The sequence below is a fragment of the Rhinopithecus roxellana genome, chromosome 2 (assembly GCF_007565055.1).
Source record: "Rhinopithecus roxellana isolate Shanxi Qingling chromosome 2, ASM756505v1, whole genome shotgun sequence".
Classification (NCBI taxonomy): domain Eukaryota; kingdom Metazoa; phylum Chordata; class Mammalia; order Primates; family Cercopithecidae; genus Rhinopithecus; species Rhinopithecus roxellana.
The window spans coordinates 149,111,016-149,133,812 of record NC_044550.1 but is presented as its reverse complement, the minus strand read 5'-3'; the positions used below and the strand labels follow the sequence as shown (position 1 = coordinate 149,133,812).

Genomic DNA, 22,797 nt, shown 5'->3' with positions numbered 1-22,797 from the left:
TGGGATGAGGGGCTGACAAGGGGGAATGTATGTGAGGTCAGACACATTCTCACATCTTACTGTGAGTCGTCCATGGAACTTGCCTTTCTTTTCTCTCTCTCTTTTTCCTTTGTACCCAGACCTCAGAGTAAATGGCACCTCACACACTCCTGTGGGCCAGAAAGAAAGTCTTGCATAGGCAGATAGGAAATAAGACAGCAGTTTTTCCAAGAGTACTGAAATGCAACAAGTCTACTGGTCTGTTGAGTTAAAAAATGGTCAGTTTGGTTGTTCTTGTTCATCGAGTTCAGCTGATCAGTTCAGTAGAAGCAATGGAGTACTGCAGTACAGTAAAACTGTTGATTCACAGCAGCCATCCCTGAACTTTTTGGCACCAGGGACTGGTTTCATGGAAGACATTTTTTTTTCCACAGGAGGGGCAGGGGATGGTTTTGGGATGAAACTGTTCCACCTCAGATCATCAGCTATTAGCACATTAGATTCTCATAAGGAGCACACAATGTAAATCCCTCGCATGCGCAGTTCACAATAGGGTTTGCACCCCTATGAGCATCTAATGCAGCTGCTGATCCAAGAGGAGGCGGAGCTCAGGTGGTAATGCTGCTTACTTCCTGCTGTGGGGCCCCGTTCCTAACCCATACTGGTCTGTGGACCCCTGATTTACAGCACTAAGTTACCAGTTTCCATGTCGGTGGGCTTGGTGGAAACTTTTCAAGCTCTGTGTGATGGAGTAGCACAGGGTAGAAGGAGTACTGTTGGGAAAAACCTGGCTGCACCTGCCCCTTTATAAAGGAGACTATTGAAGTTAATTTATTTTTAAAACACAAAATGAAATTTGGTTTGAAATTTGAGGAGGAGATACACTGATGTAGCCTCTGAGAAGGAGTCAAAGACCAATAAAAGGTGGTTCTTTCTGTTCCCAAACCCAGAAGCCAATAGGGTCCACAGAAGGAGCACAGCACCACGGTGACCATGCTGCAGCATTGTCAGATTTAGCAAGAAGAAATACAGGGTGCCCAGGGAAGCTTGAATTTCTGATGAACACTGAAGACTTTTTTAGTATGTGTGATTTTTGGAACATATTTATAGAAAAAATTATTATTTATTTGAATTCAAACTGAGTGTCCTATATTTTTGTCTGGCAATCTGGTACCATACTGCCCCTTTGTAATTCCTTGTATACATCGTTAAAGAATAATTTTTTTGAAAGGGTAAAATTATAACTCTTGTATGAATATAAAATGAACATGTGTCAAAGATTTTTTTAGTTCACCGATTAATGAGTGAATCAGTAAGATGTCACAACTGGTTAGAAGAATTCAGAACACACACACACACACACACACACACACAATCAGGAAAGGCTGAACTGAATTTGTTAATAGTTGCAAAAGTAGCCAAATTCCCAGGGCAATAATCAATTGCATTCCACCGGGCAAAATTAATTTGTGTTTCCATGGACAAGAATCATTTGCATTACTCTCAGGTTTCTACAACTTGCAGTAGTTGTAAAATAGGCCAAAGACAATGACCACTACAGAATAACCAGGAAGGGTGTGTTAGAACATCCAGGAATCATTTTTGCCTATTTCAAAGCCTTTCACAATGGAAACGTTTGACAATATTATGCTCCCTCCTATCTTGGGCCTTTGCACTTGATGGTTCCCCCACTTTTTTAGTTGTCTTGTACTTACCCTTCACTGTGGGAGATCAGAATATGCCACCCCAAAATATGCCTCTTTGGCATGAGGATTGTTGAGCTGATGGCAAATGAGAAGAAACACATGCAGGAAAGCTCCCTGCTCTTTCCCTATTTGCCTAACATCAGGACATACATTTATGAAGACAAAAGACATCCCACCTCCTCTTGCTCCCCAGGCAAACATAGGTTAACCACTTAAGACAACTTTGGATCCTTACGTGCCTGGAGAAAGCACCAGAGGAACCTACATTAACAAGCTTCACCAACTAGCCTTTATCTGCCGATTATTTGCCTTTCCACAAGTTGCTGCCCCTAAAGACTCAAAGTTCTTTTCCTTTGTGTCACAAATCTAAAAACGTACTGTTCCTTGTTGAAGATACTATATAAATTGGTATTCAAAGCCACCTCTTTGAACGTTTTTTATTCTCTGGGTTTCTCCCATTTATGTATGAAATATACATACATCAAACAAACATCTGTTTGTTTTTCTCTCGTTAACCTTTTTTCTTTTGTTTGTTTGTTACAGGGGCCTGTTCTAAGAACTTACAAGAGTTAAGAAAAAAAAAAATATCTTCAAACATCATTAGCTCTGGAAAGCTCTCCCTGACCCACAAACTAGGTTGGGTTCATGTGCTACAAGCTCTTACAGGACCATGTTTCCTTCATTAGGGCATTTATGTGAGTTTATAATTCATGCTCCTTACTGAGGTTTCTAAGTCCTTGCATGATCTGACCCCTGCACCCATCAGCTTCCCTTTCAATAACTGTGCTCTGGTCATACTTCTCTCCCTTCTGTTCCTCAACCATAACAAGTTTCTCCCTGCCTTAAGAACTTTGCACCTGTTGTTCCCCGTGCCTCAAATATTTTTTCCTCTTGGCTCTTGCGAGGCATGTTTCTTTTCATCCGTCAGGTCCCAGTTTGAATGTCAGAAAAGCCTCTCCTGATCATCTTATCTAAAGATGCTCCCTTCTCCACTCTCACTTTCTATTCTAGTGATTCCTCAGCCTTAGCACAGATCAGAATCACCTGGCAGGCTTGTTAAAACACAGGTTGCTGGGGCCCATGGCCAGAGTTTTTGATTCAGTAAGTTCAGAAGCAGCATGAGGGTCTGTGTTTTAACAAGTTCTCAGGTGATGCTGATGCTGCCAGGATGGGCATCACTCTTGGAGAAACACTGCTGTTTTCTTTCAACACCTAACATTCTGTTTCCCCCTTTTGCTGATTTGCTTTCTGTCTCCCATTATAGCTGAAAGTTCCACACGAGCAGAGATAGTGATGCTCCTATTCTCTGATTCATCTACAGTACTAAGAACAATGCCTTATATAAAAGAAGTTTAATGATTATTTGATGAATGAATGAATGAACCATTTTCTACTTTTTTGTTCTGTATTGTAACAAAGGGTTTGCTTAACAAGTTACTGTTGAACTCAGGTGCTGGAACCAAGTTATAGAGATTGGCTTTCATCACTAAGATATGTTTGTGGAAGAGGAGTTGTCTTAATTTAATAAACCACACCAATATCTGACCAGTAACTTGAATCAAGACAAGTGCCTGCTGTGGCCTGCACTTTCCATGAGCACACCTTCCTACTTAGGGTCAATGTCATTAACCAACAGTTGGTTAGATGACATCAGGGCTTTAGGTGCTATTGGCAGGCCCCAAGCAGACATGAGTTTTGCCAAGACTGGTAGCTATGATGAGCATTCAGAAGACATATATGGCAGGTGGCGTGGGGGAAAGGCTTGTGCTTTGGCTTGAAGTGTGCCTCTTGGATGAAGCAGCTTGGGTAAAGGAAGGGAGAGAGAGCAAGCAGGGAGAATCCTTCCTCCAAGCTAGGTTATAGGCAGTGCTCTCACATCCCTGGTATTGGCAGGTAATAACTCCAGGCCTCCTCATGCCCATATTCTGTTCCAAAGACCCTAGTCCAGGCTTTAGGGCATACCCTCAGGCTCTCTTACCCACTAACCCTCCAGGTTCTGTTTGTTTTCCCCCTTCTACTCTCTTCTGTGCCATTCCTCTAGGCTTTTACCTTGCCATGTGACAGGCTTATGTGGGAAACTAATGAGTCCCAATGACTGCCCCCCCCACACACATGCACACACACATACACACACGCACACACGCACACACACGCACGCATGCACACACACACACACGCCTTTATATACGGCTGCGTGCGATGGCTCGCACCTGTAATCCCAGCACTTTGTGAGGCCGAGGCGGGTGGATTATTTGAGCTCAGGAGTTTGAGACCAGCCTGGGCAACATGGTGGAACCCTGTCTCTACAAAAAAGTACAAAAATTAGCCAGGCATGGCAGTGCTCACATGTAGTCCCAGCTACTTGGGAGTCTGAGGCAGGAGGATTGCTTGAGTCCAGGAGGTCCAGGCTGTAGTGAGCCATGTTCGTGACCTGGGTGACAAAGTGAGACCCTGTCTCGAAAAAAAATTTATATATCCATATATATCTCCTTGGTGTGTGTGTGTGTGTGTGTGTGTGTAGTGAGACACAATATGACATAGTGCCTAAAAGCATATACTCTGAAGCCAATCCTACGTTGGAATCTTTTTTCTGCTAAATACTGTGTGTCCCTGAGAAAGTTGCTTACCTATTCTGTTCTTCATATTATGGGGTTAACAATAGCACTAAATCATAGAGTTGTTGCCGATATAAAAGAGATAATAATTGTAAAGAGTTTAGTTCCTGTGCCTTGTAGCTACCAGGATATTAGACCTAATAGACAACCCCCTATGGAAACAGCTTTCCGTTTTAACAAGGGACTTTGATAAACACATGCGCTGAGTGCAATACTCTTGGCAGATCAGTTATTTGAGGGCATTCAGATGACAGCGCGTGAGCAGATGCCTATTCTGTCTGGGTGTTAGGGGACAGCACTAGGTGACTTGGCTGCTGTCTCTGGTCTTAAAAAAGCAAGTGCTGCCCAGACCCTGGCAATTGAGGATAAGACAATAAGAGCAATGTTGTATTCAGGAGCGTTGCTTTAAATAATCCTTCTCCCTAATAGCTTTGCCCCTGGCATGTGACAGGTGTTTACATTATTAAGTAAAAGCATTTAAACAGCGACCTCCTTGGTATAAGGGTGAAGGAGATTAAAATCCAAGCAGTGCTCCAGCTATTTAAATCAATGAGACTTGTCAGATCTGTAACACATGAGCTACTTAGAGGGCACAGGCACCTATTGTTTTTGAGCTTCGACTAATATCTCAATATGCTCCTTCCCTCCAAGTCTGGCCAGGCCCTGGAATGCTCATTAAAGGCTGGTCTGACCATGGCCTCTTTCTCTGTGGAAGCAGCATTAACTAACTGTTGGCAAGATGCGTGCCAAATAGTTATGCTATTAGGGAGGATCAGAGCTTGAGTTAATTCCTGCTTAGAGAAATGACCTTTCATGGAACTCCAGTGGTTAAGTTCCTTAGCTAACCAGAAGCAGGGACCATAAAGTTGCCCCCATCTTCCGCTAGAGGGTGCTAAACCAGGCTGCTTGGCTTTGCCCACAGTCATCCTTTCTTGAGTTGTGTTTTCCCAGTCTTTAGCTATGACATTGACAACTTCAGGTCCACTTGCAGCATTGAGGAACCAAGTTTCTGAAACTTAAATCTCTCTCTTTTTTAAAGCTTCATGCTCTCATCATGAACAAGAAACTTCTCTCTTCCTTAATAATCCAACTTAGATCCTTCATTTGTGTCAATGGAAGGGAAGTCTCCATGTAAGAAGAGCAGCTGGACCTTAAAGATCCAACTCTTATTCCTTAATATTTATCTTCCCCTTGGAGGTCTCTAGCTAATTTCTGCAGGTCCTACAAAGCTGGCTTCAGAGGGCACTGATTCATTATTAATTCTCCAGTTCTAAGCAGGCGAGCAGGGTGGGGGACCCTTGAACCTTCTTTGAATTCTTTGGATTCACAGCTGAGCCGGGTTGGCCACAAAAGGAACTGCACACAGGTAGGGTTACAAGGCAAAGTTTACTTTTCTTCAATTTATGGCCCCATATGTCGGCCTGTCTGACTCATGGAATGTTGCCAGGTGGAGAGTTCCTGATGCCAAGACACCGCTTAAGCCTCATCTGTGGAAGTGCTGGTTCAGCAGAGGGTGAAGCACTTTCTTCCTGGGTGGTCTCAAGGTCTCTTTCCTTGGTGATTGACTTTGGGAAGTTATCCCCCTCACAGGAAAGCCCTACTTCTACCCATAGCAGCGGGGTGAGGCCACAGCCTCTAGTCTCTACAGGACTTCTTTGTCAAAATGCAACATCAAAGGGTTCACAAGGAAAAGAGACCCATGTACATAATCCCGGGCTGCTCACGGTGTCAGGACCAGCCGCACAAGTATCACCTGGGGGCCTGATAGAAATGCAGAATCTCAGGCTCCCAGCCCTGCTGAAACAGAATCTGCATTTTAACAAGCTGCCAAGATAGTTTGTGTGCATGCTGCAGCTTGGGAGATAGTGATAGAGCAGAGAGAAAGCCTTTTGTATGCACTGTCTCTCTCCACCACAAGAAACAACTGCATTAAAGCTTGGTTCAAGGAAAAGCCCTGTGATGTCCCTGTCCTTTGGAGCTGAGGAATTAACATGGGCTCTGTGGGGTTTTTCTGGAGGATGGCAGAATTGTTGGGGATGCTTGAACTTCTGAGAATCTTTGAAGGGAGAAGGAATGTAATGAACCTTCTGCTCAGAGCAAAGCGATGATACCGCATCATGGGTTGGAGAGCACTGCACAAGTTACTTTGCTTATTTCTATAATTGTGGTCAGTACCTCTGCCATCTGCCATCTTCCTACAGCAGTGTAGGCCTCTAGAAGGCCTGGAGCAAGATCAGCACCCAGGTGGAGGCCTCTTAGAAGAAAAAACCCTATCAAAGTGCAGGGGACTCCCAGACAATGCAACATTCATTCAGGTCAATCAATTCTGTCAAAAGTTCTTTCAATGAAAATAGTACCAAGTGGGTACTTGACTGCTTAGTCAGTTTAGTCTCCACAGCAACTCTGAAGTCACAGATAAATAGTCTCAGGCATGGGAGGAAATCTCATATTTATTCAGTGAGGCAGTAGTACTCCTCTGTCCCTGACTTGCTAGCTGTGTGACCCAAGGCAAGTTACTTACCTTCCCCAACCAGTAGCTTCTCCATTTTAAAATGGGTTATCAGAAGGTATTGATCCTCTGGGTGTGTTGTAAATGCTAAGCCTCATATCCACTCTAGGCCGGGCATGATGGCTCATGCCTGTAATGCCAACACTTTGGGAGGCCCAGGCAAGGGGACTGCTTGAGCCCAGGAGTTTGAGACCAGTCTAGGCAACATAGTGAGACCCCCTCCCAGCAAAAAATAGAAAAAGGTTAGCTGAGTGTGGTGGTGCATGCTTGTAGTCCCAGCTACTCAGGAGGGTAAAGTGGGAGAATCACTTGAGCCCAGGAGCTCAAGGCTGCAGTAAGCCATGATTGTGCCATGCCACCATTACACTTCAGCCTGGGTGACACAGCAAGACTCTGTTTAAAAAAAAAAAGCACCCTGTAATGGTCTTACCCATACGTAAAGTCTTCTCTATAGGAGGTAAGAATGATATTTCAGGAGTGTAAGGAATCTTGATGTCACCTTATGGAAAGGGGATGAGAAAGAAGATGAAAAAGGCTTGTTTTCATTTTGCCAGAGTCGTGGATTGCAGTTCCAGGTCTGTTTTGCATCACCATAGTCTTAAACAAGCGTAACTTCCAGAGCCCAGGAGGAATTCTGGATGAAATATCAGCCACGAGTAGGACCGTGACAGCTGTAGGTCACTTGGGCCATAAAGTTAGTTAATGGGGAAGACAGATGAATGAGTGTATTGTGGCAACATATCAGAAGGTCTGAGGCATAAATAGTGTTGGAAAATAATAAGACAGTTGGTTCTTGAGGATCAACATTGCAGGGAAGGAGAAATGCATAGCAAAAGACCACGTTGTGTTTTTGGACCTTGACCGGGGATGCACATTCACTCTGCCCCTCTCCTCTTCAACCTCACCCTCCACATCCCATGACCTGGTGGGATGCCAGTGGGGATGAGATCCCACCACAGAGAGGAATTTGAAGAGACACTAACAAGCTTGTAAAGAACAGGTACTTTCTAAGGAATATTCACTCTTGCAGCTGCATTCCTGAAGCTTAAATATCACACTGTTTCCCACTGACAAATGATTTTGGGTAGGGAGATCTCGTGAACTTGTACTAATGGCAGACACATTTGAATTTTTTTTTTTTATTCTTAAAGCTAACTGCTGAAAGCAAATGTGAAAAAAATTTATCTCCCTCTGTTTTATCTCTGGGAGAAGATAAAAATACGAGGTGTTTTAATTTGGCAGTGATCTAGGCGCCTTCCGCTGGCCTGTTTTCCTTTTGCGAAGAGCTCCCACTTTCGGGACTGCCGTTTCTTTGATCTTATATTCTCTCTGTGTTCAGGTACCCCTTTGTGCCTACCTGAATCGTGTGTAACAAATCATCTTAATTACTTCAGGCTTCGCTTCCTCCTCCAGTTCTCATTTTCTGAAATTCCTGCGATGGTTACCAAATAAATCAGTGTGGGGCTCCAGCCCTTGGAAACAGCACCAGCAGCAACCAGAGGAATTTCAAAGTTAGTTAAAAGGCACAGGAGGAGTGAGGGAATTGAATGAGAACCTTCCTACCCACCCTGGTTTTCAGCCTGGAGAGTTAGAGCTGCCTCTACTCCAATTCCATGTGCTTTGCAGGGCTCAGCCCTCACACCTTTCCTCATGGAAGAGAGAATAATTAATGCCGTCACTCCTTGGCGTGGTAGCTAGAGCCCTGCTGTCATCAGCAGTGCCCCAAACGCAGCAGGGACACGTACGGTATTTCAAAGCCCAGGCAGGCAGAGAAGGGGGAAGGAACTGGTGGCGTGCTTTGACTTGCGGGAGCTCCTCGGCGCAGCCAGTAGGAGGCCCAAGCTAGGCGGAGAGAGGGTCGTGGGGAAGCGGGCCGCTCCCGGGACTCGTCACTGGGTTGGAGCTGGCCCGCTTGTGTGGCTCCAGTTCCACGAAGGCCGGGTGGCGTGGGGCTGTCTTTTAAGCGGCCGTTTGGAAGAAGAACCTCTGGCGGAGAGGTGCTGAGGCAGGCTGGACTGTGATCCTGCACGCCCGGCGGCCTAAGGGGAGGTAATTGGGGACCGCGAGCTGACACTGCGGAAAAGAAAATGTAAGCCGCGCAGCCGCATCAACGCCTTCCTGACAGCGGTGTGTTAGTCCACGCCGTCCGCTCCTAAGGGGAGTTGCGAAAGACCCATTCCGGAGGCTTTTCACGGGGCCCCGTAACACCCGGGCGAGTGAGCTGCTGAGAATTGGATGGCTCCTTGTGGGGCCAAGCGGTTCTAGGAGAGTCGGCCGGGCGGCCGATTGCTTGGACGTCCGCCTCCCCGCCCCAACTCTGCTTGCAGCGACGTTGGGAGGTCCCGTTAGAAGCTCCTTGGGCGGGATCTGTCCACCATGCCGTGGCGCGGAGTGGGAGAGGTTTCGGTCTCTGCCAAGGGAAGGTGCAGTTGAGTGCATCGCCGTGAAGACCACGCTATGGGGGCCTGTTGGGTCCGATAGACATTTCAGAATCAAAATTTTTCACCATCCTCGTTGGGTGATGGTTTGTAGAATATTTTTGAGGGAGTCTAGTTTGAGGCGGACAGACTCACTTATCTGGTACATTCTTTTTCGAGAACATGGTGATAAAATAGGTTGGGTCTAACGGGAAGGTGTCACTCCACTCCCTTTCCCAAGAGGGATTCGAGGGACACCCAAGTGACCAGGATGTGGCTTCTCCTGTGAACAGGGAACATTGTTCTCTGTTCTTTGCTTGCTTCTAGTCAGAAAACTTGGCCTGTGTTAGGCGCCCTAGGGGACAAAGTGGATTAGACCTGGGCCTAACTCCAGTTTTTTCTTTTAAAATTCACTCCAGTTTTTTCTTTAAAAAAGTAACTTCCCAGGTGTTTCTAATGAACAGCTGTTTTTTGTTGGGAATTACTACATTAAATTACCTCGAAGACTCTTCTCATTTCAGATATTTTTTAGTTTCCTAATTGTTTTTCTAAAATTTTTAATTTTTTAATTTTCATTTTTAGTAGAGGTGAGGCCTCCCTATGTGGCCCAGGCTAGTCTCAAACTCCTGGGCTTAGGCGATCCTCCCACCTCAGCCTCCCAAAGTGTTGGGATTACAGGCCCGAGTCACTGTGCCTAGCTTCCCCTAGTTCTTGAGCTCTTCTAGGTCCACTAGATTCTCTTTCACCAACATGAAGTAGGATCATTTTAGTTAGGGTCAAATTATAACCTTAAATCCCAAGTGACACTTTTCTTTTGTGACCACTAACCCCCCCAAAAGCTATTTGTCTTCTGATTTCAAAACTTCTCTTAAATCATCCTGCAAATTTTACTGAACCTCTACTACATGCCAGAGGCCCCATTCTAGGCACTGGGGAAAAATACAATGGTGCAGACAAGGAGCCTGTTCTCATGGAGCTTACATTCTAGAATCGGATCCAGATCAGTAGGAATTTCCTCTTTATTTTGTTTTAGTCTCTTTCTTAAACTTTCAACTGTATTCTTCTGGTCACTCATTCCCACTTCATCCTAGGGCAGAAACATAAATGAATCCACTTTTATACTTGGTATTATGCACTGAATGTTTTTGTCCCTCTCAAATTCATATGTTGAAATCAAATCCCTAATGTGATGGTATTTGGAGGTGAGGCCTTTGGGAGGTAATTAGGTCATGAGGAAAGAACCCTCATGAATGGGATTAGTGCCTTATAGAAAGAGGCAGGAGAGCTAGCTCATGTGCTTGCCACCTTGGGAGGATACAACACGAAGTTGGTGGTTTGCAACTTGGAAGAGAGTCCTCGCCAGCACCTGACCATGCTGGCACCCTGATCTCTGACTTTCAGCCTCTAGAATTATGGGAAATCTGTTATTTATAAGTCACCCAGTCTATACTACTTTGTTATAGCAGTTGGAACTAAGACACTTATCTTTTATCTGTAGGAAAATGCTAAATCAGATAATGGCAACCACTGTGAACTATAGCATCTCAAGGGTATTATAGGGTCTCCATGGCAGATAAGAGAAATATCTTTTTATACTAAAAATGTTGAGCATTCTAACCATTTGGATGCATATTTTTTACTCTCTGTATTTAAAAGTTAAGTCTCATTTTCTACTTGTAGTTGACATCTGTTGTTATCATTTACTCTTCTGTTATGTGCTGGGAGGATACATTCCCTAGTCTTCCATTTTTGTGTGTAGGGACTTTTTCAGAAAACACTGCTCGCTCCTTGGTTCCCTTATCCCCCTCTTCCCTTCCCCTCAAGGGAGGAAGAGTGAGCTACCTGATGGGTGAGTTTGGGTGCAGTGGCTGAGCATGTGACTCTTAGCCCATTTCTATTTTCTCTTTGTCACCTACAAATGTGCAAACAGCTTTCTACGCTCCTCCATGCCATACATGACAGGAGCGGGCCCCCATGGGAGACTGCATGTCTGTGATGGGGGCAGGCCCATTTAATTTAGGAATTAGCAAGCTCATTTGGTTAACAGACCTAAAGCCATGTAGTAAGGCTGACATTTTAAGACTTTTCTACTTGGCTCCTGGGTCTTTCTCTCAACTGGCTCCAAACTAGGGTCGGGCATTGAGCTTCCTCAAACCCCAACAGTACCCATATCTCAATTCCCTCTAGAGAACCACCTTCTCCAACTCATAGTAAGTTTGAATTAAGTGAAACTGTCTCCACACACGAGACCCACAATTAGTTCCCCTTGGCTACAAGATTTGTTTAAGGATGAACATAGGGCCCAGTCAGATCTAATGAATCACAGTGATGTTTATCTCATTGAGGAACTCTTAATTTTATCTGCTGGACCTAAAGGAGGGTGTAGGGATTAGAGGCATTGCTGCCATCCCATTGCAATATGAAGCCAAGAGACGTAGAAAAATGCTCCTGATGCCATTGGTTGAGTTCAGGATTCAGTCACATCTTAAACTTATTCTACCCCTGGATTTTTCATCTTAAGTGAAACAGTAAGTTCCCTTTGTGCTTAAGCTAGTTTGGGTCAGTTTCCTACTGCTTGCAATGGTAAATAGATCAGTCTTTATATTATTTTCACATTGTCAGTTTTAATTGATTTTAGATCACCACAGATCACCTCAATTATTCACGTTAGATCCCAAGTGCTAGAGATGATTTTAGAAAGTGTTAATTAATAGCAGGAAGATACTTAGGTTTTAATGTTGAAATGTTATTATTTTAGGCACCTTTCATTACCTATTTATTTTGCCTATTTATTTGTTATTTTTGGCTAAACAATTCTGATGGGGTACTTGACTACAGTAAGTCTTTAATCAAGCTTTAACAATGCAATCACTTTATTTTTTCCTTTAGGTTAACTGGAGAAGAGCAACTCTTGTTCTTTAAAGTCATAGCGATCATTATAAATATCCTCAAGGAAACAACAAACTCTTGAGGAAAGTTATTTTAGTTACATCCCAACATAAAAGACTGGAATTTTTTTTTTTTTTATTATACTTTATGTTCTAGGGTACATATGAACAACGTGTAGGTTTGTTACATATGTATACATGTGCCATATTGGTGTGCTGCACCCATTAACTCGTCATTTACATTAAATATATCTCCTAATGCTATTCCTCCCCCCTCTCCCCACCCCACAACAGGCCCCGGTGTGTGACTTTCCCCTTCCTGTGTCCAAGTGATCTCATTGTTCAATTCCCACCTATGAGTGAGAACATGTTCTAGATCCTTGAGGAATCGCCACACAGTCTTCCACAGTGGTTGAAGGACTGGAAATTTTTTACTGGGAATTCTGGTGGCGGTGGAATATAACCAGGAGGGTGTTGAGGTGTGGATGGGCAATGAGAAGAGAGAAGGGCCTTCTGGGAATGGGGAAGAAAATCAGTGGAGTCAAGAGTAAGGCACATTCATAACTGCTGAGGTGGAGATGGCTAGTTGTCCAATAAGTAAATAAATAAATAAATAAATAAAAGTGAATTCTCCCTTTCATTTTTTATAGAATTGCTGTTGGGAAGTGGCTGTTCATCCAGGAACTATATTTTTCAACACTCTTTGCATCTAGATGTGGTCATGTGACTTGTTCTCACCAGTGAAATGTGAGTAGAAGTGATGTATGTTACTTCTATGCCAAGGCTTTTAAAAAGTAGCCTACTTTTCTGGTACATTTCCTCCTTTCATCCCTACATCGTCCTTCTAGCGGTTAGTAGGGGCATAAACTCGAAGAAACTTGGCTTCCTGAATCACTAAATGAGAGAAAACTTGTTTTGATTTTTTTTTTTTTCAAGAGACAGAGTCTTTGTCTGTCACCGAGGTTGGAATGCAGTGGGGTGACCATAGCTTACTGCAGCCTCGTACTCCTGGGCTCAAGTAATCCTTCTGCCTCGGCCTCCTAAAGGTGCTAGGATTACAGGCATGAGCCATCACACCCAGACTGGACTATTTCATGAAAGGGAAATAAAGTTCTATTGTGTTTGGCCACTGTATTAGGCTATTCTTCCATTGCCATAAAGGAATACCCGAGACTGGGTAATTTATAAGAAAAGAGATTTAATTGGCTCAAGGTTCTGCAGGCTGTACAGGAAGCATAACACTGGCATCTGCTTCTGGGGAGGCCTCAGGAAGCTTTTACTTGTGGCAAAAGGCAAAGCAGGAGTAGGCACTTCACATAGAGAAAGCAGGAGCAAGCCAGAAAGAGGGAGAGGCAGGGGAAGATGCCACACACTTTTAAACAACCAGGTCTCTTGAGAACTCACTATCGCGCAGAGAGCACTAAGCCACAAGGGATCCACCCCCGTGATCCAAACACCTCCCACCAGGCCCCATCGCTAGCACTGGGGATTACATTTCAACATGAGATTTGGGCAGGGACAAATATCCAAACAATACCAGCCAGTGTGCATTTACAGATATATTTGATACAAAAAGATCTCAGTGATTCTCAAAGTGTGGTTTCCAGACCAGGAACATCAGCCTCACTGGAGACTTGTTAGATATGCAGATTCTCAGGCCCCACTCTTGACCTCTTGAATCAGAATCTCAGATCCAGAGATCTGTGTATCTGACAAGCCCTCCAGATGGTCCTAATGCACACTCAAGTTTGAGGAGCACTGCCTTGTGCCGTCCCTACCAACTTCATCGCCGCTCTAACTGATCAGTAGACATGCGTTGTTTCTCTCCTCAGCTTTGCCTTTTCTTGATTAAAATCTCAAAGTGCCTTAAGTTTCTGAGCTTCATTAGCAATGATGCTGAAAGTTAAGGATAATGTTGAAAAATCTTGTGCGTGTGGGAAGACATTTGGTGAGTTTGAAGTTCTGCTGAAGTTTGAGAAAAAGAAACATCCTAAAAGCTTAAGAGACCTTAAAAACAACTTTTGTTCAGTTCTAAACATTAGCACTTTTTATAAAAGGGCATATATCCTACCTAGAACAGGGGTCACAACCCAGATGCCCCCCAGGTAATCTAATCCAGGGGAGTGGGCTGAGTGGAGGGCAGCTACCCATGTGAAGCAACAGCTTGTTGTTAAGAATGTGGGCCCAGTGACTTCAGGTCTAAACATTATTAAAGAGAACTGCAGATTTGCATTTTCATTTTACATCTTCTGGGTTGTAAATGTTAACTCGCATTAAAAAAAATCCAATAAACAAACCAAAAATTTTGTGTGGGTCAAACATGCCTGAGTGTTTAATTTGGCCCCTGGGCTGCCAGTTTTACAACCTTTGTCTGGAAGTACCAGGGAAGCAGTCAGGCTGGCTAATGTCTCCTCTCACTCATTAGGAGGCAAAATAACTTTTACACAAATGATGAGCTTCAAAAGAGAGACAAATAAGAGCTGTACAAAGTAGTTGCCAAGGTAACATCTTGCTGATCAGAAAGGGGTGACAATTGGGTTTTATGTAGACGCAGTGGGAGAATGAAACATAATCTTTCTCTGTCTTCTTTCTGTTTAAGATCGGTGTGGAAATGGATGTGGACGCAGTGCTGCTGCCTGAGATTAGCAGGAAGCAATTCTTTTCCCATTTGGAGAGACCCCAGTGAGACCTGATCAACTAGCAACATGCGGAAGTCACACCATTAAATCTTCCAGTTTGCTAGCAGCAAATCAATGAACTCTGATAGCTGCTGCCCTAAGCTAGCATCCAGGGAACTGTGGACAAACTATTTGATACCTGAATTTTAGTGAAGGAAAGTTAAATTTTTTCTTAAAGCAGGGCGGGAGTGGGGTTGTGTGGGGAAGATTGTATTAAGCAGTGAGAGAAGACAGTTGGAGTTTTGTAGAAAGAGAACTGGTTGTTTTAAATTGTATCTTAAATTTATTGTAGAGCTATTGGTAATTAGTGTTTTGTTTTTGTGAGTTTATACCAACCAATTAATAAGAAAGGCTTTTATTTTTATTTCATTAATTGTAGCTGAACTTTATTTTTTATTATAAATATAAGGCATTATTCTAGGGCCTGGCAAACATAGGCAGCCCCTTTTTTTCTGAGCAAGATTATACTTTGGTATGTTTTCACCACCATAAGATGAAAATTTGAGAACAGTGAGAGACAGATGCTTGCCTGAGGAGTTTTATTTTCCCTTTAATCCTTACCAATATCCAGATATTACCTATATGGCCTTGATCTGCTGTCTGAAGGTGGGTTTCTTCGATTGTTTGAAGAGTTTTGGGCACTAGAGGTGCTTACTTTGTGATGGGAGCAAATAACAAGGTGTTGCCCATGACATGGTCAAGCCTCTTCTTCAATTAGCCACTTATCTTGGACATGTTTTCATAGAGATATATCTCATCCCTTTTAATAACTGCAGAATCTTGGACATTTAGGGGTCTCCAAATATTGGTTGTCATTTATGGTGATTCTTGTTTTTGTTATTATGATAATGTTGCAATAAATATCCTAGCAACCTATTTTTGCTTACATGTAGAGTATTTTTGAAGAATACATTCCTTCATGTGAAAATGAAGGGTCAAAATGTAAATGAATTAAAATTTCAGTAGTCAATTGCCCTACAATGGAATTACAACAATTTATACTTCCACCAGTAATTCATGAACTCTGCCTTACTGTATAATATTTCTAATCTTTCCCAATCTGATATGGAGGAACATGTTTTATTATTCTAATTTTTTTTTCATTAAAAGAGAGACTTTGAACACCCCTCCATGTGTTTCAAAGACACTTGTAGGCCAGGTGTGGTGGCTCACTCCTGTAATTCCAGCACTTTGGGAAGTGAGAGGATTGCTTGAGCCCAGGAGTTCGAGACCAACCTAGGCCACCAACCTAGACAAGGGAGACCTTGTCTCTATGAAAAAATAAAAACATTAACTGGGTGTGGTGGTGTGTGCCTGTGGTGCTAGCTGCTCAGGAGGCTGAAGATGGGAGGACTGCTTGAGCCTGGGAAGTCGAGGCTGCAGCGAGCTATGATGGCACCACTTCACTCCAGCCTGGACAACAGAGAGAGACCCTGTCTCAAAACAAAACGATACAAAACAAAACTTTTTTTTTTTCAGTAAATGTTTCTTTATAGATTTCAATTTCTAAATATTGTTGGCATTTTTTTTGATTGACTGAAGAGCTCATTATATATTAAGCAATTTAGACTTTTTGTTTTTGTTTTTGTTTTTGAGACAGAGTCTCCCTCTGTTGCCCAGGCTGGAATGCATTGGTACGATCTGGGCTCCCTGCAACCTGTCTCCCGGGTTCAAGCAATTCTCCTGCCTCAGCCTCCTGAGTAGTTGGGATTGCAGGCACCCATCATCGTGCCTGGCTAATTTTTGTATTTTTGTAGAGATGGAGTGTCACCATGTTGTCCAGGCTGGTCTTGAACTCATGACCTCAGGTGATCTACCCACCATGGCTTCCCAAAGTGCTGGGATTACAGGTGTGAGCCGCCATGCCCGGCCCAATTTAGACTTTTTAGATCAACTTTTGAAAGTTTTTTATTTAAAAAAAAAATAAATGACTGGATCATGTTCTAACTACTCGTAGTCTCAGCCAAACACAATTGCGGAAGGCCTAGCCAAAGGCTCTTTACTCAGTGAAAGTTCCATGAATCTCAGGCACAGAGGATAGTCTAGAAAGACCTAACCTGCACATGCAAATCGATTAAGAAAGACGAAGTCTTAGCCTTATATGCAGCTAAATAATTGCATGTTTAATGCAATGCCAGGGTACAGGTAATGTTGATTGGAGTTGGAGGGGTGATGTGTGTGGTGGGTGAGGAAGTCAGGGCTGAGTCCTAGGTGAGATCAGTAAGAGTGATGTGTATTTAGGCATCTGAGGGCTGGAACGCCCATGACAGGGTTTATTTTCATTCTCTTTCAAGGAAAGCCATGCTGCCTTGCTGCTTCTTGCTCGTGCACATAGAGCACTTGGTGTCTTGCGAATCCCCTGTGATGCCGGTGCCTTTCCAGGCCAGTGCTTTTCTTGTGCTCAGAGGATGCTTGCTTGGGCCCTACCAGACTATCTTAGGGATGAGAAGCAAATTTTCTTTCCAGTGCTCTGTTTGGGCCCCCCACGGCATTTTCTTTCATTTTGGGTTCCATCCCGGCCTAAAGCTCCCCATGAAAGCTAATGGCCATTGGAGTTAACCCAAATTTTCTCCTTTGGTATTTATAAAAAGCAACACTGAAAAACCTTGAAATTAACTAACAATAAAAAAACCATTGATTGGTTCTTTCCTGGAGATGGTTCATTCTTCTCAAATAGGCCACTTTGCAGACTGGAAATCACCCCAATCCTCAAATTGCCTAATATGTTTCACATGTGATTCCAGCAAATTGCTGTTTGCATAACACCTTGGTGGGGACTCACTTAAGAGCTAGATTTGTTAGTGTATTTACTGACATTTTCACATGATGTTTTGAGCTGCCTGAATAATTGTAATATTGGCCAGAAAAAAATCAAAGTAATTATTCATATCTCAACATTATAAGACTTAATTTCCTGCCTGAAGTATGGTAAATTATTCATTTTTAAAGTCATCTCTAGCCACTGAGAGTTTATGGTGATGTATATAGATGTTTTGTAGACTCCAAAAAAAAAAAAAAAAAAAATAAATGACTATGAATATCACAGACTGTCAAAGTAGCTGGTGTGTTTATAAAATAGTGAGATCAACTAAAGACATCAGCTCGCAGACATCCAAATTGTAAGAGGAAAATGATGACGAAGAAGGGGGAAGTGAATTGCTTAATGTCTTGTGGGTACCAAATAATAGTCAGTATCTGCCCCTGCCATACTCAAGATTTTGCACTGTTGCTTACACACATTCATTCCTCTTTTTGCAGGCTTTGTCCGGCCAGGAGATGGTTTTGTAGCAGCAGAAGACTATAAACTGGGCTTTGGGAGATAGGATCTCTGGTTGTATTCTGGCTGTCCACACTCTGAAAGAGGACAGTGACAGGTATTGCCATAATTGGTGGCTAAGTTTCTAGGTTGGCCAACCTATGGCAGATTGGGAAGTCTTCATAATGTGAATAAACAGAAAAAAGTTTACTTGATCAAAAAAGATTTTTTTTCCTGGTGGAAACTGCAATTATTAGAGCAACTCTTTAAGTGCCCATCAATATCGGGATGCATTTTAACAGGTTAAGTACTCTTCTAACTGGGATGCAGAGTGCATTGACAGAAAAATTAACACACAAGTTCTTATATCCTGCTTCTCTTATATCTAGTCACATAACCTAATGTGAATGTTTTATGCCTTTAAGTGCTGATATTATGGAAAAACCTTCTAAAACTGGATAAATATCATTTTCCAAGGCTCAGATCAAATATCACATCTTTCTCTGATTTTCTTGATCCTTTCTTCTAAAAAGAAATAACACCATATATATATTAGTATAATCCATTTGTAATTAATGTAAAATTTCTCATTTTACAGAGAATTTGAGTATCCTACCAATATACCTACAAAAGGATGAAAGAGGATTTGGAGTCAAGGGAAAACAAGGGCAAAAAAATAGATCCTTACCACCTACTCTCATACAGTTGCTAGAAGAGGACTGCACATTTGGTTCTAAGTTTCTGGAAGATAAAGCAAAAATAGAAACACCACTAATATAAAATTTTGGTGTATCCATAAAATAAAAACAAATGAACTGTTTTGAGAAAACTCTTTCTGAATCTGAGCTCTAAAAGGAACTTCTCTATGGAATCCTTAGAATTTGAGCAGGCTGTGATATAGGGGAGAAATCCCTTGACATTCCTATATTGGGTTTAGATCTAATTTCACTCAGTAGTTTTTAAATGTTACTCCTTGTAGACAGATGATAAGGTGCCAAAGTACAGCTGAGTGAAAGCGGCTCCTTTGAAAACTAAAGGCTGTAAAAAACAAGGCTGTGGATCATGTTGTTTTAGTTCTTTATAGATTTTTTAAACTGAATTTTGCATCTGTGTACATGAAGAATAAATTGTAGAATATCTAAAGAAATGGATGGGCTGCTTATCTTTTAGAACCTCCATAAATTATTTATTGTAAGTATGTTTGATAAGGATTGTACAGCTGAGAGTTCAAGGTTGCATTTTTTTTCCCCAGCAAGAACCAAAAGTGCAGATAACATGCAGCCAATTAAGGACAAATCTGTATGGTTTGTCAATCAATCTGTCAGAATGACCCTGAATTGTAGCATTTATCACTGGTATTATAGACATCTGTGTCCCTGGCATAACTGCATCCTCTTCAAGGGCAGGAATTGCTTCTTTTCCAGTTTTGCACTCTAGCATCCAGCATTATGTTTGAGACCTAGCATCACTTGGCAAAGATCAGAGCCCTGAGGAATCAAAGGCAGGAAACATAGGCTAGCTAAGCTTTGAAGGAAGTGAAAAGAAAAAGAGGCAACAAAGATGGGACCGTGGAGGACAGTCTGAGAAAGCAAACTCAGGGTGGAGGGGGTGTTCCAGTGAAGGGGTGATGAGTGGGGCCTTACACATGGAGCAGATAACATTGGTGCATCAGTTGATTTAAATGAGCAGAATGGAAAGGGTCTAAAAGAGAGATGTGGAAATGAGTAGAAACATCCCTTTCCTGTTGGGCCAGCTATTGTCTATGATTAGTCCTTTTCCCATCCTTATTTCCTCTCCTCTGAATTGCAAGTTGCTGGAAACATGAGAAGTGCATTCCTAGCTCCCTTGGTTACTGGGCTTCAGTTAGCATTTGCCAATGAGGGTGAGCACTCATGGGAGATTGGAAAGTGGTAGAAAGGGAAGGCCATTCATCTGGCTGTGACAGTGGCAGCAATGGGCAGTACCGTGGGTGACTGGGGCTCCAACAGCATTGGTGGTGGCTCCAGCATCATCAGTAGGAGCTTGGGCTCCTGGGTTCCTGCTCAGCAGCTATGGTCAGTAGCTTCTGAGAGGGCCTCCTCTGTTCCTCACCTCTTGGTATTCATGGCCTTGTGTAATCCCCTTTGCTTGAGTAACTTGCTGCCAACCAATAGAATATGGCAATGTTGAGAGATGCCACCTCTCTGACTAGGTTGCAAATGATTGTGACTTCTGTCTTGCTGGCAGACTCTCTCTATTTGCCTTTTGGTTTGTGTGCTCTGAGGAAGCAAACTGCCATGTTCGTGAGACCCACATGGCAACGAATTGAGGGCAGATTGCCCAACAGTCAGTGAGAAACCGAGGTCCAACAGCCTACGAAGCACTGAATCCTACCAATAACTACGTGAACTTGAAAGTGTATCCTTCCCTATTTGAGCCTTCAGATGAGTGTAGACTGAGTGACACCTTAATTGAAGCCTATGAGAGGCCCTGAAGCAGAGGAAGGACCCAGCTAGCTCACACCTAGATTTCTGATGCATAGAAACTGTGAGATAGCATGTGTTATTTTAAGCCAGTTTTGAGATGATTTGTTACACAATAGCAATAGACAACAAATATGATGGCAGAGCTCTGTTCCAACAGCGGTAGCAAGCGTGTGCTTGCCGGCTCTGGATCACTCCACATTCACCTCTTTGCTTCTACAGCTATGGGACAATAGTAGCAGCATCATACAGTTGCCGATTTCTAGGTAATGTCTTCTTCCACTTAACCTGTGTTTTCAAAACCTTTGTCACTATTTTCCTGTATTAAATTCCTCCATAATATCAGAAGAGTGACTAATATATGCCCACAACTATTTTTTTTGATAGGGAGGTGAAGGGAGCATTGCCGCATACTAAATGCAGTTATGTCTTTTTAGATGTTTAAGAAAGTGAAATGCACCTTTTTTCAAGTGAATAAATGTTTGCCTCTCCGTAGGTCTTGGTTTTTGGGAGAAGGTCAACTTCAAAAGATAGAGTCATCGGCACCTTCTTTCTTTAGTGTGCTTGGCTGTATATCCCTGCCCACCCACAGGCAGCAAAGGCAATGCATGAGGGATTCTGAAGGACACACAGCAGCTTCTTCTGTTTTCATGTGGGAGTCCAAGGAAGTATAAATGTTGTATGCTCCGTGTAACTAGAATAAAATATTATGGTGTGTGTATAAGGGCAAACTCCTAACTCAGCAGGTGAACAACCATATCGACTTCATTCCCCCTGGAGACTGAAATTAGAAAGAAACCTACATATCAGGCCACAGCAGCCCTTGACGAAGCTCAAAAGAGAGGTGGCAAACTCACAGCTACACAGCAAAAACCAAGTCAGAGGCAGCAAAAGCTGCAGCTTGAGAACAAAGGGAAAGAAAAAGACTAGTCAAAGAGGCCATATCTACCCACCCACAGAAAACCCGGAGAAGAAAATGAGTTACATTTCTCCCACTGGAAGTCTTGGGGGAGGAGACATTCAGGAAAGCCACAGGGGCAGAAAATTAGATAGTTTATCTGAAAAAGAAAAAATGAACTAAAGTGTGCTTTTGATGGATGACTGGAAGTGAGCACAAAGGCAAAACACCAACATACACTTGGCATCTGAAGAATGCCTTTTATCCAAAGATCTTAGAGCAGTTTTAGTGTATTAATTTACTTGTGAGATACTTAAATTATTATTTGTTCATTTTTATGGGGCATTTTATTCTAAAATTTGCTAAAGATTTTACAACTCAAGTACATTGGTTATTCCCCAAACAAGCCTCTAGATGCAGTATGGCCATTACTGTATGACACGTGTGGACACAGACCCTCAGAGATGTCAGGAAACAGAGAGAATCAGGGGAGGCTGGAAGATCAGTGATGACTGTATGAACACTGAATAAGGAATGGGGAACTCAGTCTTTTCTATGGCTATTTCTTCATGGCTTCTATGGTAGGTAGAATAATAGTCCTCCAAAGACGTCCACGTCCTAACTAGTAGAACCTGTGGATATGTTATCTAATACGGTAGAAAGGACTTTGCAGATATATAAGTTAAGACTACTGAGAGGGGAAAATTCTCCTGGGTTATCTGAGTGGGCCCAATGTAATCACAAAGATGTAAGGGAGAGAGGGAGACATGAGAGTCAGAGAAGGAGATGTGATGATGGACAGGGATTGCAATGATGTGGGGCCATGAGCCAAGGAATGTGGGAAGGGCACTGGAACATCTTCTTCTTCTGAAGCTGGAAAGGGTAAGGTTACATCTTCTCCTCCAGAGTTTCCTGATAATCCATCTTAGACTTCTGACTTATAACTGCAAGACCATAACTTTGTGGTGTTTTAATCCACTCAGTTTGTGGTAATTTGTTATAGCAGCCACAGGAAACTCATACAGCACTTTTGAGGAGTGGGGGGCTGCACTGCAAACCTAAAATTTTATTTTTTGAGTTATTTGGGTAACATAATTTTAGAGGATTTTTTCAAGAACTAATTGGACATGTATTAATAACAATTATGGGTTTAGTGGCTTGAAGGAAAAATACAGTAGCGGTAACAAGAGTAATAGTAATGGGTAATAGTTATTAAGGTTGTGTGTGCCAAGTGCTGGTTAGGGGTGTGGATGTTCCTTCCCTCTCATTTTCTAAAACAGTTCTATGAGATAATTTTCTTCATTTTACAGAGGAGGAAATTGAGCCTGAGAGAGCCATGCGATTAGTGATGGAGCTGGCATTTGCACACAAGCATATCTGACTCTTGAC

The 22,797-nt window shown here is 42.7% G+C and overlaps 1 long non-coding RNA gene across 1 annotated transcript in view; it reads left to right on the top strand.

The window, feature by feature from the left end:
* The window catches only part of LOC104682705, a 95,749-nt gene extending 76,880 nt beyond the window's left edge, over positions 1 to 18,869 (top strand). Inside the window, exons 2-5 of the long non-coding RNA XR_750724.2 lie at positions 2,229 to 2,380; positions 14,714 to 15,398; positions 18,051 to 18,166; positions 18,647 to 18,869. This is a non-coding gene — a long non-coding RNA (uncharacterized LOC104682705). The remainder of the gene's footprint in view (positions 1 to 2,228; positions 2,381 to 14,713; positions 15,399 to 18,050; positions 18,167 to 18,646) is intronic.
* Positions 18,870 to 22,797: the final 3,928 nt, after the last annotated feature.